Consider the following 12,434-nt stretch of genomic DNA (forward strand, 5'->3'; position numbering starts at 1 on the left):
CTGATGGAAGACTTCCTGCCATCCAAATTGAACAAATAGGGGCTCTCTTTTCCACCTTTACTTATGTTTACTTCGGTTTTTTACATATATAGTATTTTGCCCTTCTGCTGTTATCTTTACTTATATATATATATAAAGTTTTTTTTGGAAACCATCATACATTTGCAACCTTACATGATTTTGAATATTTTAAATAAAATAATCAAAAAGGGAGAAAATGATAAGATAAGAGATAAAATCTTTCTCGAAATTTTTCAAAATTTTTCGAAAAATTCTCCCAAGTCAGTTTCAAAAATCCGGCCAAAACAAACCCTTAAAAACAAAACCGGCATACGTCTGCAACCTTACATGATTTTGATAATTTTAAATAAAATAATCAAAAATGGAGAAATTGTTAGATAAAATTAGACCGGTTAATAGAACTTAACACAAATAAACTTCCTATGCAGAAATAGACAAAGAACCGGATCGGTCAAATCACTAAACCGGTTAAGAAACTCAACCGGTCAAACACCTAAACTGACCAGAAACATGACCGCACAAAGAAGGCAAGATCGGTCAAAACAAGAAGGCCGGAAACACTAGACAGTCGCCAAGGAATAACCGGAAGCCATCCGGATAACACAAATAACCGACCAACATAAGAAGATACTTCAGGTATCTGTTGAGAATGATACCAAAGGAACAGACTGAACATTGCCATATCCATACAAGTCTGAGGACAGTCTACAAGGTAAAGAAGACAGTCCTACAAGATCTTTCTACTTCAGGATAAATCAGAAAGGCAATCTTCCAAGTACAGACAATTGTCTAACCGACAGTTACCACATTGAGTAAAAGACAAACCTAGACGGTTTGACCTACATACTGGAAGACTAGACCGCCAGGTCTGAAGACTAGATCGCCAGGTCTGAATCACTGAACCTCTGCTCAACCAATCAAATTCATGGAAATGAAATGTGACCGTTGGCACATTTCACCTATAAAGGGAGGAGCTGAAGAGGAGTAAATGCGGGACACAGTGGACAATTAATTTACAAGTGATAAGATTGTGTTCTATCTCTAGAAAGCTTAAGTGCTAAGTTGAAGTGTGTATTTACAATTTCGGTTAAAATTGTACGGGTGTTATCGAGCAGGAAATAAGTCTCGATCGGATTGTGTTTGTATTCCTTAGTGAATATCCTTCTCGCGGTTTCGAGAGGAAGGGGTGACGTAGGAGTTTTATCTCCGAACATCCATAAAAACCTGTCTTGTTATTTACTTTCTGCCGGTTCTACATTCTAACTGATCTGTACGTGTAGTTAGACGTGCAGTCTAATGGTTATTGGATAATTAGACGTGTAGTCTAATTAGTGAAAGTTAGACGTGCGTCTAACTCCTTCAGACAAGTCTGAGGTAGAACCGGAATTAGACGTGCAGTCTAACTCAGTGGAGTTAGACGTGCAGTCTAATGGTTATATGTAATTAGACGCGAGTCTAATCTTATTAGACCAGGCGATCTAATAGACATTTTCTATTGGAAGGAGGTGTTCTATTTCATTAGACTGATTTTCACAATCCGTCTAATTGAAATACGTCTGATGCTCATTTTAAGTAGTACGCTTGAATATAGCATTTCACCTACCCACGTGCTATAGTTGTACACTACTCATGCTCCACTTTCTAGTGAAGATTAGTACAACAGCTATATGCATTCAATCAAGAAATGCCTTGTAAAGGAATTTTCCTCACATTACTTGTTTTGCAGGTATATCTTAGATGGAATATTCGTCGCACTACTAGTGATGTATGACCACGATCCTTGTGCTCAAAACCTGTTGTGTACAATGGAGGTTTTCCAATGGAAGAGTGCCACGTATCATTCTAAGGATTCGACCGTTAGTTCCAGCTCAGTATTTAACAAATCTCAAGGACAACGGACGAAGTAGTGACTTTTGCCTTACGAATTTTTCAGAACGAACAAGCAATCTGATTTTCAGAGAGAGAAACTAATCAATCATCTTGCTTACTGAACTCATACTGTGAAGCTGCTTTCTGATTGTACTGTGTGTGAATCAAGAGAGAGCTAGAATCAAAACAACGTTAGCTGAGTGATATTCTTCATCTTGTAATTGAACAGAAAGTGTTCTGTTCAATAGTGAGCTAAGTGTGTGTGTAAACTGTATTTGATTCGAACCATATTATAGTGAATCCTTCCGATGGTTGGAAGAAGGGGTGACGTAAGAGAGTTTCTCCGAACATCCATAAACAAACTGCTGTGTTCTTCATTTCTGTCATCTTTTCATATTTCATCTTGTGCTTCAAACCCAAGTAAAAAATTCCGCCTTGAATCAGTTTCAAGTGTTTACAGAAGTTTGCGTAGAATAGAAAGCGAATTAAATCTATACCATGATTTCTTTCAAACCGTTTTTCATAAGCCTTCATCCTTAGGCAGACCCCCGTCTCTATCAATAAAGCCGATCCTATCAGTATGATTTAAAAACACACACGTTAATTTCGAACATTTTAATTGATTTTTGATGTTTTTATGAAAAAAAACACAAAATAAACGCATGAAAACGTAATATTTTTTTAAAAATAAGTTAATTTCAAACATTCTAATAGATTTTTGATGTATTTACGAAAAAACACAAAATAAAAGCGTGAAAATTGAACGATTTGAAGAAACTGTGGTCGTAAACGCCCTTTGAGCGTTTAAAACTCGTCTGTTTCGAATTTCGTGAAAAAAACATTTTTTTAAATTAAATTATGATATATCAAATGAATAAATTGTTCATCATATAACGGGTGCGATCATACCAGCACTAATGCACCGGATCCAATCAGAACTCCGCAGTTAAGCGTGCCTTGGCAAGAGTAGTACTAGGATGGGTGACCCACTGGGAAGTCCTCGTGTCGCACACATTTTTATATATTTTTTAAAAAACAACTCAATTAACGATTAAAATTGACGAAATTGAATAAATGTTAATATCACACTCACTTTTAATGTTTATACGAAAAAAACACAAAATAAAATTGTGAAAACGAACGATTTAAGAAAAAATGTTAATTTCGTATTTTTTATTGGATTTTGTGTGTTTTTTTTGGGATAAACGACTTAGCATCATTTCATTAAAAATTCCTAAAAACGGGAAAAAAAACCACGAGTTTAAGAGATAATTCTAGACAGGCCTAGAATGATTTTGAAGTCGTAACATTCTGAATAAAAGCTAAAAAGCTAAAAACGTAAATGAATTATTTGTTTATAATGTTTTCAATTCTAGTGAGTTTAAAAAACGGTAAATTCCAGTTCCTACAGATATTCCAGGTCTGCTCCGTGCTTGAAATTCTTCTCCACGTTCCCGTGAGGGCGCTGCAATCCGATACAATATCTTTCCATAACTCGTCAACGCTCCTGCGGGTTCTGTCATATACCCTTGCATTCTGTTCTTGCCAAATGTTATACACCATTGCTCCAAAGCCGCACTTGAACACGCTTGTTACAAATCTATTTCCCTTGACTTTGAGTAGTGTTGCTTCTTTGATTTCATTCCATTCGCTCGGGAAACTAATCAGCTCCAGGCTTTTATGGAATCTGTCCCAAAGCTCTGAAGCAATACAGCAGCTCCTGAATAGGTGGTCTATGGTTTTTTCATTTCCTATGCATAGAAGACAGCTCGCGTCCGGGATGCTCATATACTTGCTGATACGATCACGAGTGCTGAGTCTTTTCTAGAAGGCGAGCCATAGGATGAACTGGTGTCGAGGGATAATCTTCGTTGACCATACAAGAGGAGCCCATTCTATTTTTTGTACTTTTTCCCGGATTACCTCCCATATTTTCTTCAATACCACCTTCCCATTGTCCTCAGCTTTCCATTCATGAATATCCGGTCTGTCGTGTAGTTGTATGTTACTTATATGATCAAGTATCCTCTTTCCTTCTAGAATTTTTCTCAAGAGCAAGTTCCAATTCCCGTCTTTGATTTCTCTGATTTTCACTTTTGCGCAGTCCCTTCTGATACGAGTATTTTGAAACTCCTCTTTGTCGATGATAGTCTGGTTTTCGAACCAGGGGTCATCCCAGAATAGAGTGCATATGCCTCCCTCGTCCTTCGGTTTGTAGAGAGCGGTCCATTTGACTTTATTTCCTCCTCTTCCACTACTACCCTAGATAAAGTTTCTCATCAGCGTGTCTAGTTCCTTCATTACCTTCTTCGGAATGACCATTTGATGCGCCCAGTAGCCAACTATGCCCATAACCACGGTTTTGATAAGTTCGATCCTACCTGCATAAGAAATGTTTTTCGATGCCCAGCCAGATATCGTGTTTTTTACCTTTTCAATCAGCGGCTTGCAGTGTGAGATCTCGATCTGCTTCGCAGTTAACGGAATTCCTAAGTACCTTATGGGAAAGTTGCCTTCCTTGATGCCCATGATGCTGAAGATGTCTTGCTTTGTTTCGTCCTTCACGCCTCCATAAAATGCCACACTTTTGCTTTCATTAATAGTTAAACTTGTTACCTCAGAAAAGAACGTTAGTGCAACCCTAATAGTTTTAATGGAATCAACGTCTTCGTGCGCTAGAATGAACAAATCGTCAGTAAAGCATAAATGTGTTACCTCATCTACCTCACAGAATGGGTGAAAGATGTATAGACGATTCTTTCGGAACATCACGAAGATGCTCTCAAAGATCGCCATGATAACTACCAAAAGGTAAGAAGAGAGGGGGTCTCCTTGTCTTACCCGATTTTCACCCTTGAAATAGCCTCTGTTGACTCTATTGACGCTAACAACAAAGTAGGATGATGAAACGCATTGCATAATCCAATCGATAAAAATCATAGGAAAAGTAGAAACAACCAGAAAGTCTAGAATGGCTTAACATCTAACAGAGTCGAAAGCTTTCTTGATATCTATTTTGAAAGCCACTCTCAGGGATATTTTCTTTTTCCCGTAGCATTTTAAAAGGCTCTACATGAGAAGAATATTATGAGAGATTGTCCTACCGAGGATAAATGCAGATTTATTAAGATTTATTATTTTTCCTATGACATTTTTAAAACGTTTAGAAATAATTTTTGAAATTATTTTATAAATCACATTGCAGCAGGAAATTGGTCTGAAATCTTGTATTTTCTCAGGTACCACAGTTTTGGGGATCAAGGTTTGGACCGATGTATTTCATTGCTTTAGCATCTTCCTGTTTTTGAAAAACTCCAGAACCCCATCTGTAACATCTTTACTCACAACTGACCAATTGTCTTTGAAGAACTGTGCATTAAACACATCAGGACCCGGGCTTTTATTCCCAATAATACTAAAAAGAGCTTCTTTAACCTCAATATTCGTGACCACCCTTATCAACTCGCGACTATCTTCTGCAGAGATTTTCCTATCAATAATCTGATACAAGGTATTCAGGTGACTTTGATGCTGCTTTCTTGTACCCATAAGTTGCTTATAGAAATCGATAGCCAGATCTTGTACACCCTTTTGACCCTGAACATATTCACCATCATCATTCTTCAGCCTGTACACATTGTTTCTCATATTTCTAGCCTTGCATTTTCTGTAGAAGAAAGCTGTGTTTTTGTCACCCAACGAGAGCCAACTCTGTCTTGATTTCTGTCTAACAAAATTCTCTTCAAGCAGACTCAACTTCCTGAAGTTTTCAAACGCATACCTTTCTGTTTCATTGAGTTGTTCATCACTATCATCCCTTAATAACTTTCTTTGAACCTCTTCCAGTTCTTATCTAGCAGCCACAACTCTATTGGAGATATTGCTGAACTTCTTCTTGTCAAAGCTTTGGAGATGATTCTTCAGGAGCTTAAGCTTCTCAAAAACCCTGTACATGTTGGAACCTCTGACATCTGTAGACCATACGCTTTCGAGAATACCCTTAAATTTATCATTATCCATCCAGAAATTGAAAATTTTAAAAGGCCTTTTGAACCTTTCTTCCTTTTCCCAGAACAATTTAATATGGCACTGATCAGATATACCCGGATTCAGAACATGAAGTTGACTTCTTGGAGATTGGTTAACCCAGTTCTCATTTACCAGACATCTGTCAATTCTACTTTTTCTAATTTACCCATTCCCTCTCGTAGAAGACCAAGTGAAGAAGTTCCCAGAATTGGTAGGCTCGATATAACTCATATCTCTGATGCAGTCAATAAAATCAATCATATCCCAAGTTATTTCAGATTCTAGGCTACGATCAGATTCGTTTCTAGTTATGTTGTAATCACCGAGGACAGCCCAAAATTTATCAAAACCGATCCAATTTCTAAGACAATTCCAAAGGAGTCTTCTGTCAGTACTTGAGTTGCTACCATAGATAATAGCAAGATTAAACATGATTCTTGTGATTCTTTCTTTGACCTCCACCAGGATTGCTTGATCATTCGAAAAGAGAACCCTAACCTCAACAACTTTGTTATCCCAAATAACCCATATTCTACCCGTTTTGTCATTTGATTTGTGAATGATTTCCCAACTACTATCAATACACATTTGCTATCCTTCTCAACGTTCCGAATTTTGAGTTTTGTTTCAAGAATACCCATAATAGTGATCTTCTGATTCTCAATGATCCTCCTGATTTCTTTGCATTTAAGAGGGTCATTGAGTCCCCTTATGTTCCATGTCACTATATTCATGAATGAATATAAGTGTTGGGTTCCTGACATTCCAGACTGTCCTGGACCTCTTCATCAGAGAAATCGTAAGCATCACTTGCCTCGCTATCCTCAATGGCTACAGTTTGATTACATGGAATACTATTGTCATTGAGTGAGGGTTGCCTCATGTAGATCTCATCTTCTCCTGTGATAGAGTTAGTGGCTTCTGGATCTAGGAACTTTCTACTTTATCTTCGATTTTCATTTTGTTCTACTTTAGTAGGTCTTTTCTGACTTTGAACCTCTTCACTAATGGATTCATGTCTGTTATCGGTTTTAATTCGCCCTACTTCAGAACTAGGCTCACTGCCTTATTCAAGACCAAATTGTCTTCTTTTACACTTGATCTTTTGATTTCACAAAACCCAAGATTTCCCAGTCCATTCTCAAGAGCTTCTTTATTACTTATTCCAAGATTCTCCTATTCATCATCTCGAAAGGTGGCTCTAAGCCCAAGGATTGGGTCATTTCGAATTTTGATGACATTGTTTTTTCGGTTCCTGCTTGCATTCCTAGAACTGTGAAGAGTAGACTCATGACTTATTGAAGTTCCTTCAGACCCAATTTTGCTTGTTTCATATGGGCCAAGTATTCCCCGTCCCATAGATCTTTGAATTCCAGAAACTTTGGAACCAGGACATGTAGTTACATCAAGACCAGTTATTTGATCAGTATTGGGACCAGTGGAGTTAGGACCAACAATAGTATCATCCACAATAATAGGACTTGTGCCAGTATCATGACCAACATGGCCAGGATCAGCAATGGTTGCATATTTTTCATCAAGACCTGTAGTAGCAAGTCCGGTAGCTTGAGTAGTTTCATGATCAGCAAGTCCATGACCAGGCTTAATATGGTCAATATGGCTAGGAATAGTAGCTTTATGAGAAGCTCTAGGATCGGTGTGTCTATATCCAACTTTATTAGGACCGATACCCTGACTAGGACTGACGTTTTGAACATGACATATTCTTGAGAAAACAGAATCCCTAGGACCGGTGCCCTGAACATGACCAATATGATCAACATTAGTAGGGCCAGCTTGTACCCTTATCCACTTCATTCTTTTTCCTATCTTCTTCCTTACCCTTATCTATTCTTGCTTTTGGTTGCCCATCTTATCATCCTCAGTGCGTTCATTGCTGTTAAGTTTAGACATGTTCACATTTCTCTCAACCTGAGCCTAGTTAGAGTCATTAATATTGCCTACTTGAGTGTTGTTATTGGCCTTCGATTTTAGATTATTATTGATTGGACATTTATTCATACCGTGTGTGAAAGTGCTACACCATATACATCGATTTGGTTTCCATACGTATTGTACTCCAATGTCAAATAAATTTCTCAGTCTATCTTTAAGTTCAAGCTTGATTGGAAGAGAGCTACTTGGATGAATTTTGACACTAACTCTGGCCACAGATGCACGCTCGTATCCTTCCATTATTGGGTCAAACATAAGTGGTTTTCCTATAATACTTGAAATATAGGCCAGGCCCATCGGGTTGCACATGTGTGGTGGAACATTCTTGAGATTCACCCAAATTTGTTCAAGTTCAGGCGGTCTATGATTAGTAATAAGTTCCTCGCTCCACTTGTACAACTTGAATCTTTTTACCCTGATAAAAGTATACTCGCTCTCTATGATCGACTTTATTTCGTTTCCATTCCTGAAGGATAGAAAGTAGAATCCGTGATCATTAATTGTGATCTTCTCCAGACCAGGGGATTCCCACTAACCCATCAACATTTTTTAACCTCAGAAAATGGTGCCTTCATGTTGCCCATAAAATGACCAACTATGACAAACTCCCATGCCTTGACGCATTTTTCTTCAATTTCTGGTGGGAGCTCAAACCGGTGCGGATGATCAAGTGTAATTACCTTTGGGAATAAGGTGTCTATCTGGAATTTTCCCTTTTCAGGATCGCTCATGGAATTTCCATTCCACACATTTCCTTCTTGCCAGGTTTTATTTGGGTTTCTCATGATTGTGTACACCTTTGTTTTATTACATTTCAAAATTTCCTTCATGACGTCAACCGTCCACTTGATCACTTCATCATATTGGTCTTTGTTGAAGAGATTCCAATTTTTTAGATAGTGACTGTTGAACTGAGCATTCAACTGATCATTTCTTTCCTGGGCATCGTAATCTCTTGTTGATTAATTTGTAAAAATAGCTTCTTCATCTGGTTTCTCAGTCCTGACAAATTTGCTTTTTCGTTTTTCCTCATTAACCACATTGGACTAGCAGTAGGATCCTTGTTATCAGCCTGAGTATTTTCTTTGCCAGGAATTGCAGTAGTAGGAGGAGCTGAGGAGATGATTGTTTCAGGGATGCTATCTTTCCTGACATGTTTGTTCTTTTCGGCCCATCTAACCCTTGTATTTCCCACAAAACAGTTGTCTTCAATTGTTCCGATCTTCTTTAGAATATCCCCTTCAGTGCTCTTCTCTTGTGTATTAGTTTTCCTCTTTTGAATGCTATCAATTGACATTTCAGGATCCAGATTAACGAGTAGAGAAAACGCACCCAGGTTCAATATCTTAGGGTTAGCCTTGGGTGTCACGGTTTCCTTAGGATTTACTTCAGCATGCTTCTTAGAACTTGAGTTATTTGCCTTTATGTTTTTCCTTTCTTTGATTTTTGATCCATTCTTACCCTTCTTAGCTGTTTTAGAATTATTCGATCTGGTTTCTTGATCGATCTTTTCAATTTCAGCACTTGTTTTGGAAGAATTATGTCTTTTTGCTTTTGGTTTGATATTTGTTGCCAACATCTTCTTCATGGACTTATGATATTTGAGGTCGCATATTATTGTTTCAGCATAGTCAGTGCTATCTTCTGATTCCAAATCAACATATATGCTTTGGTTCTTTTGATTCGACTAGTGGCTCATAGCTTTGATAGTAGATTTATTATCTTGGCGATTAGGACCGGTAGAAGGTGGATATGTGATGTCAGGACCGACATTTAAAGAGATAGGACCGGAATTAAAAGAGCTAGGACAGGCATTAGAAGAGCTAGGACCAGCATTTGAAGAGCTATGACTGGCGTTTAAAGAGCTAGGACCGACATTTGAAGAGATAGGACCGCATTTGAAGAGATAGGACCAATGCCATGAGAAGTTTTAGTGTGTCCAGGACCGGCATGTTCAGGATCAATGACTTGAATATTCATGTTATCCACCCTTGTTAGACCCAACTTTTTAGCAACCAACTTATCTTTTTCAAAATCAACCAAGCGAAAACCGTTGGCTAACCCCATATTAGACCCAGCCAAGCAAAAACCATTGGCTAACCCCTCATCAGACCCGACCAAGCGAAAACTGTTGGCTAATTCTTCCACTTTCATACATTCTTCACCTCTTATACCCTAACTTATATTCTGACCCAACTTATTTGTAGCTTCCATGAGATCCATACCTAGACCCAGATTTTCAAACAGATTGTCATTCAAGATGCCATCAATAAATGAATCAATATAATTTTCAGCCAAACTTTAACCATTAGCTATACCATTCAAGTTCAGTTCATCATCCTTTAGATCTGTATTATTAGGCTTTTCTGATTTAGCTGAATTTATTTTTATGAATAGCTCCAACTCAGATCCAATTTCTTCAGTATTTCCAGATTCTGTTAGACTATGTTCTTTAATAGTTCCAGCTAGATGTACAGGATGTTTAGAAGATCCTGCAATTTTAGCCTCAGTTTTAGAATCCTGAGCACATTTAGTGTCTTCTGTCCAACCTTTTTCAAGCCTAGTACATAGTATGGATATCTGACTATCCATTTGATCCTTAGCAGGACAGGTAGACTTAGCATTCTGATCATTAATGGAACCCGAGACTTTTAGATTTGCAAGATTTCCCATTACATAACAAGACTCTGAAATTATATCCTTCTTTGGACCTAATAGACTTTAAGCAGTTGATATCTCCAACCCTGTAGAGGCAATTTTAAAATGACTCATTTTGCCTAGTTCAACATCCTCTTTAGTCTGTTCTAAAAAAAAAAACATCCTCTTTAGTAGGACCGGTAAAATTTGTTTTTTTGATCTTTCTCTGCACCTGAATTACTCAAACTGTCATGTTTTCCTGCTTCTGAAACTGACCCCGACCTTGTAATATTATTTGAACCTATTAATTCTCGACCAGTAGTCTTATTCAGCCCTGTCACACTTACCTCAATAGGAACCCCAATACCAACTTCAGTAGGATCATTCAAAACAGACATAAATCTAAGCATAATGTTTTCACCCGATTCAGAAACAGACCCCAATTTGGAGCTTTCAATAGGACCCAATAAACCTGTACAATTTATGTCATTTTCCTGCATTACCTTAGAGCCTTTTTGACAGATTATCTCCAGCATTGGGGCCGAATTTTCAGCACAAGCGACCTGATTGTCATCAATTTCAGCAAGAGAATATTTCAAATCCAATTTCCCAACAGAATGACCGGTCAGGACTAGGGTACCAACCAGCGTCCCTAATAGTCCATTTTGTGCAGAAAGTCCAGTAACAACAGAACTTTCTGGAATTAAAGTCCTATCATTTCTATATACAGTACTGTCTTTTCCTATCAATTCAATCCTAACATTTCTATTATGAACATGCATATCGTTACAGTATGAATCCCTAATAGAACTATTCTCATATAATTCATTAGCATGTGGAAAAAAACTAATGCCCGATGATGTATTTGGCATAGAATCAATAGGCGCATCTTCTCCATTGTTTAGGACTCCATCCATGATTTCTGGCTTCTACTTCTTGGGATTGTTAAGAGACCTGCGAGTTCTTATATCAGACATAGCCTTGCTACTTGTCGACGGCCCTTCAGCTGCCTTAAATCCAAGCTTTAAGGCATTATAAAAAGATTTTGAAATATCTGAAAGCTTGAAGCTTTTTTGGTAGATTTTCTATTAATCATGATTTGAAGATTGAGAGTGGATCTCTTGGCTTCATATTTGTTAAGGGGGCTATTTATAGCCTCCCGAAGTCGGTTTATACTGCTTAGTGGCTTGAATCATCCAAAATAAATTTATGGTATTTTGTTGTTTTTCTAGCCAATTGTTGGAATAGGCATCATTGCTGATGCCTAAAGATGTAGGAGAAATGATCATTTCACCTTTCAAATAAGCTGAAATGGTGGACTAACGATGGGGTTCCATCTATGAAACATCAAAGATGACTATCGTCCTTATCCTTCTAGTGATCGCGATGAAGAATACGACTATAGACAAAAAAAACATCGTTTGGGTCAAATTGGGCCATTGCGGAGCGTTCAGTTAGTGTTCCTCCAATGGGCAGGCATTCTGTCAATGCGTGGGCGTTCCGTTTGCATTGGATGAGACAAGGTTAGAGCGGTCGTTTGGTGATCCACTACATCACGTGCACGTCTTCTTTTGATGCATCGGACGACACATACTACTTTTGGGAGTTGGATAAAAATCCAACGTCTATCCGATGGTCCCGGCTTCGACTGTAACAATTCTTCCAAATTTTGGCTACACACGAGTGCAGATTTAATTTTTTTTAAAGCTTAAAGGTTTGTTTGAAATTGATATTTCTTTCACCATTTTGTCTTTATTTTTAATTCTTTTAAAATACACAAAATGTTTAAAATAAATATTACAATTATTTTCCCAATTTATTATTTATTTATTTTTGTATATTTTTGGGTTAAATAAATAAATTGTAGTGATGAAATGGGTAGCACATTTCATATTAAATTATTTGTTTTAATCTCTTTGATT

General features: G+C 37.6%; 1 non-coding gene across 1 annotated transcript; it reads left to right on the plus strand.

Annotated features, from left to right (window-relative positions):
- The first annotated feature begins 2,785 nt into the window (after positions 1–2,785).
- LOC124933135 lies at positions 2,786–2,904 on the plus strand. The gene has a single exon (XR_007098846.1). It is a non-coding gene; the product is annotated as a 5S ribosomal RNA (ribosomal RNA).
- The last annotated feature ends 9,530 nt before the right edge of the window (positions 2,905–12,434 follow it).

Source organism: Impatiens glandulifera, chromosome 3 (assembly GCF_907164915.1).
Source record: "Impatiens glandulifera chromosome 3, dImpGla2.1, whole genome shotgun sequence".
Classification (NCBI taxonomy): domain Eukaryota; kingdom Viridiplantae; phylum Streptophyta; class Magnoliopsida; order Ericales; family Balsaminaceae; genus Impatiens; species Impatiens glandulifera.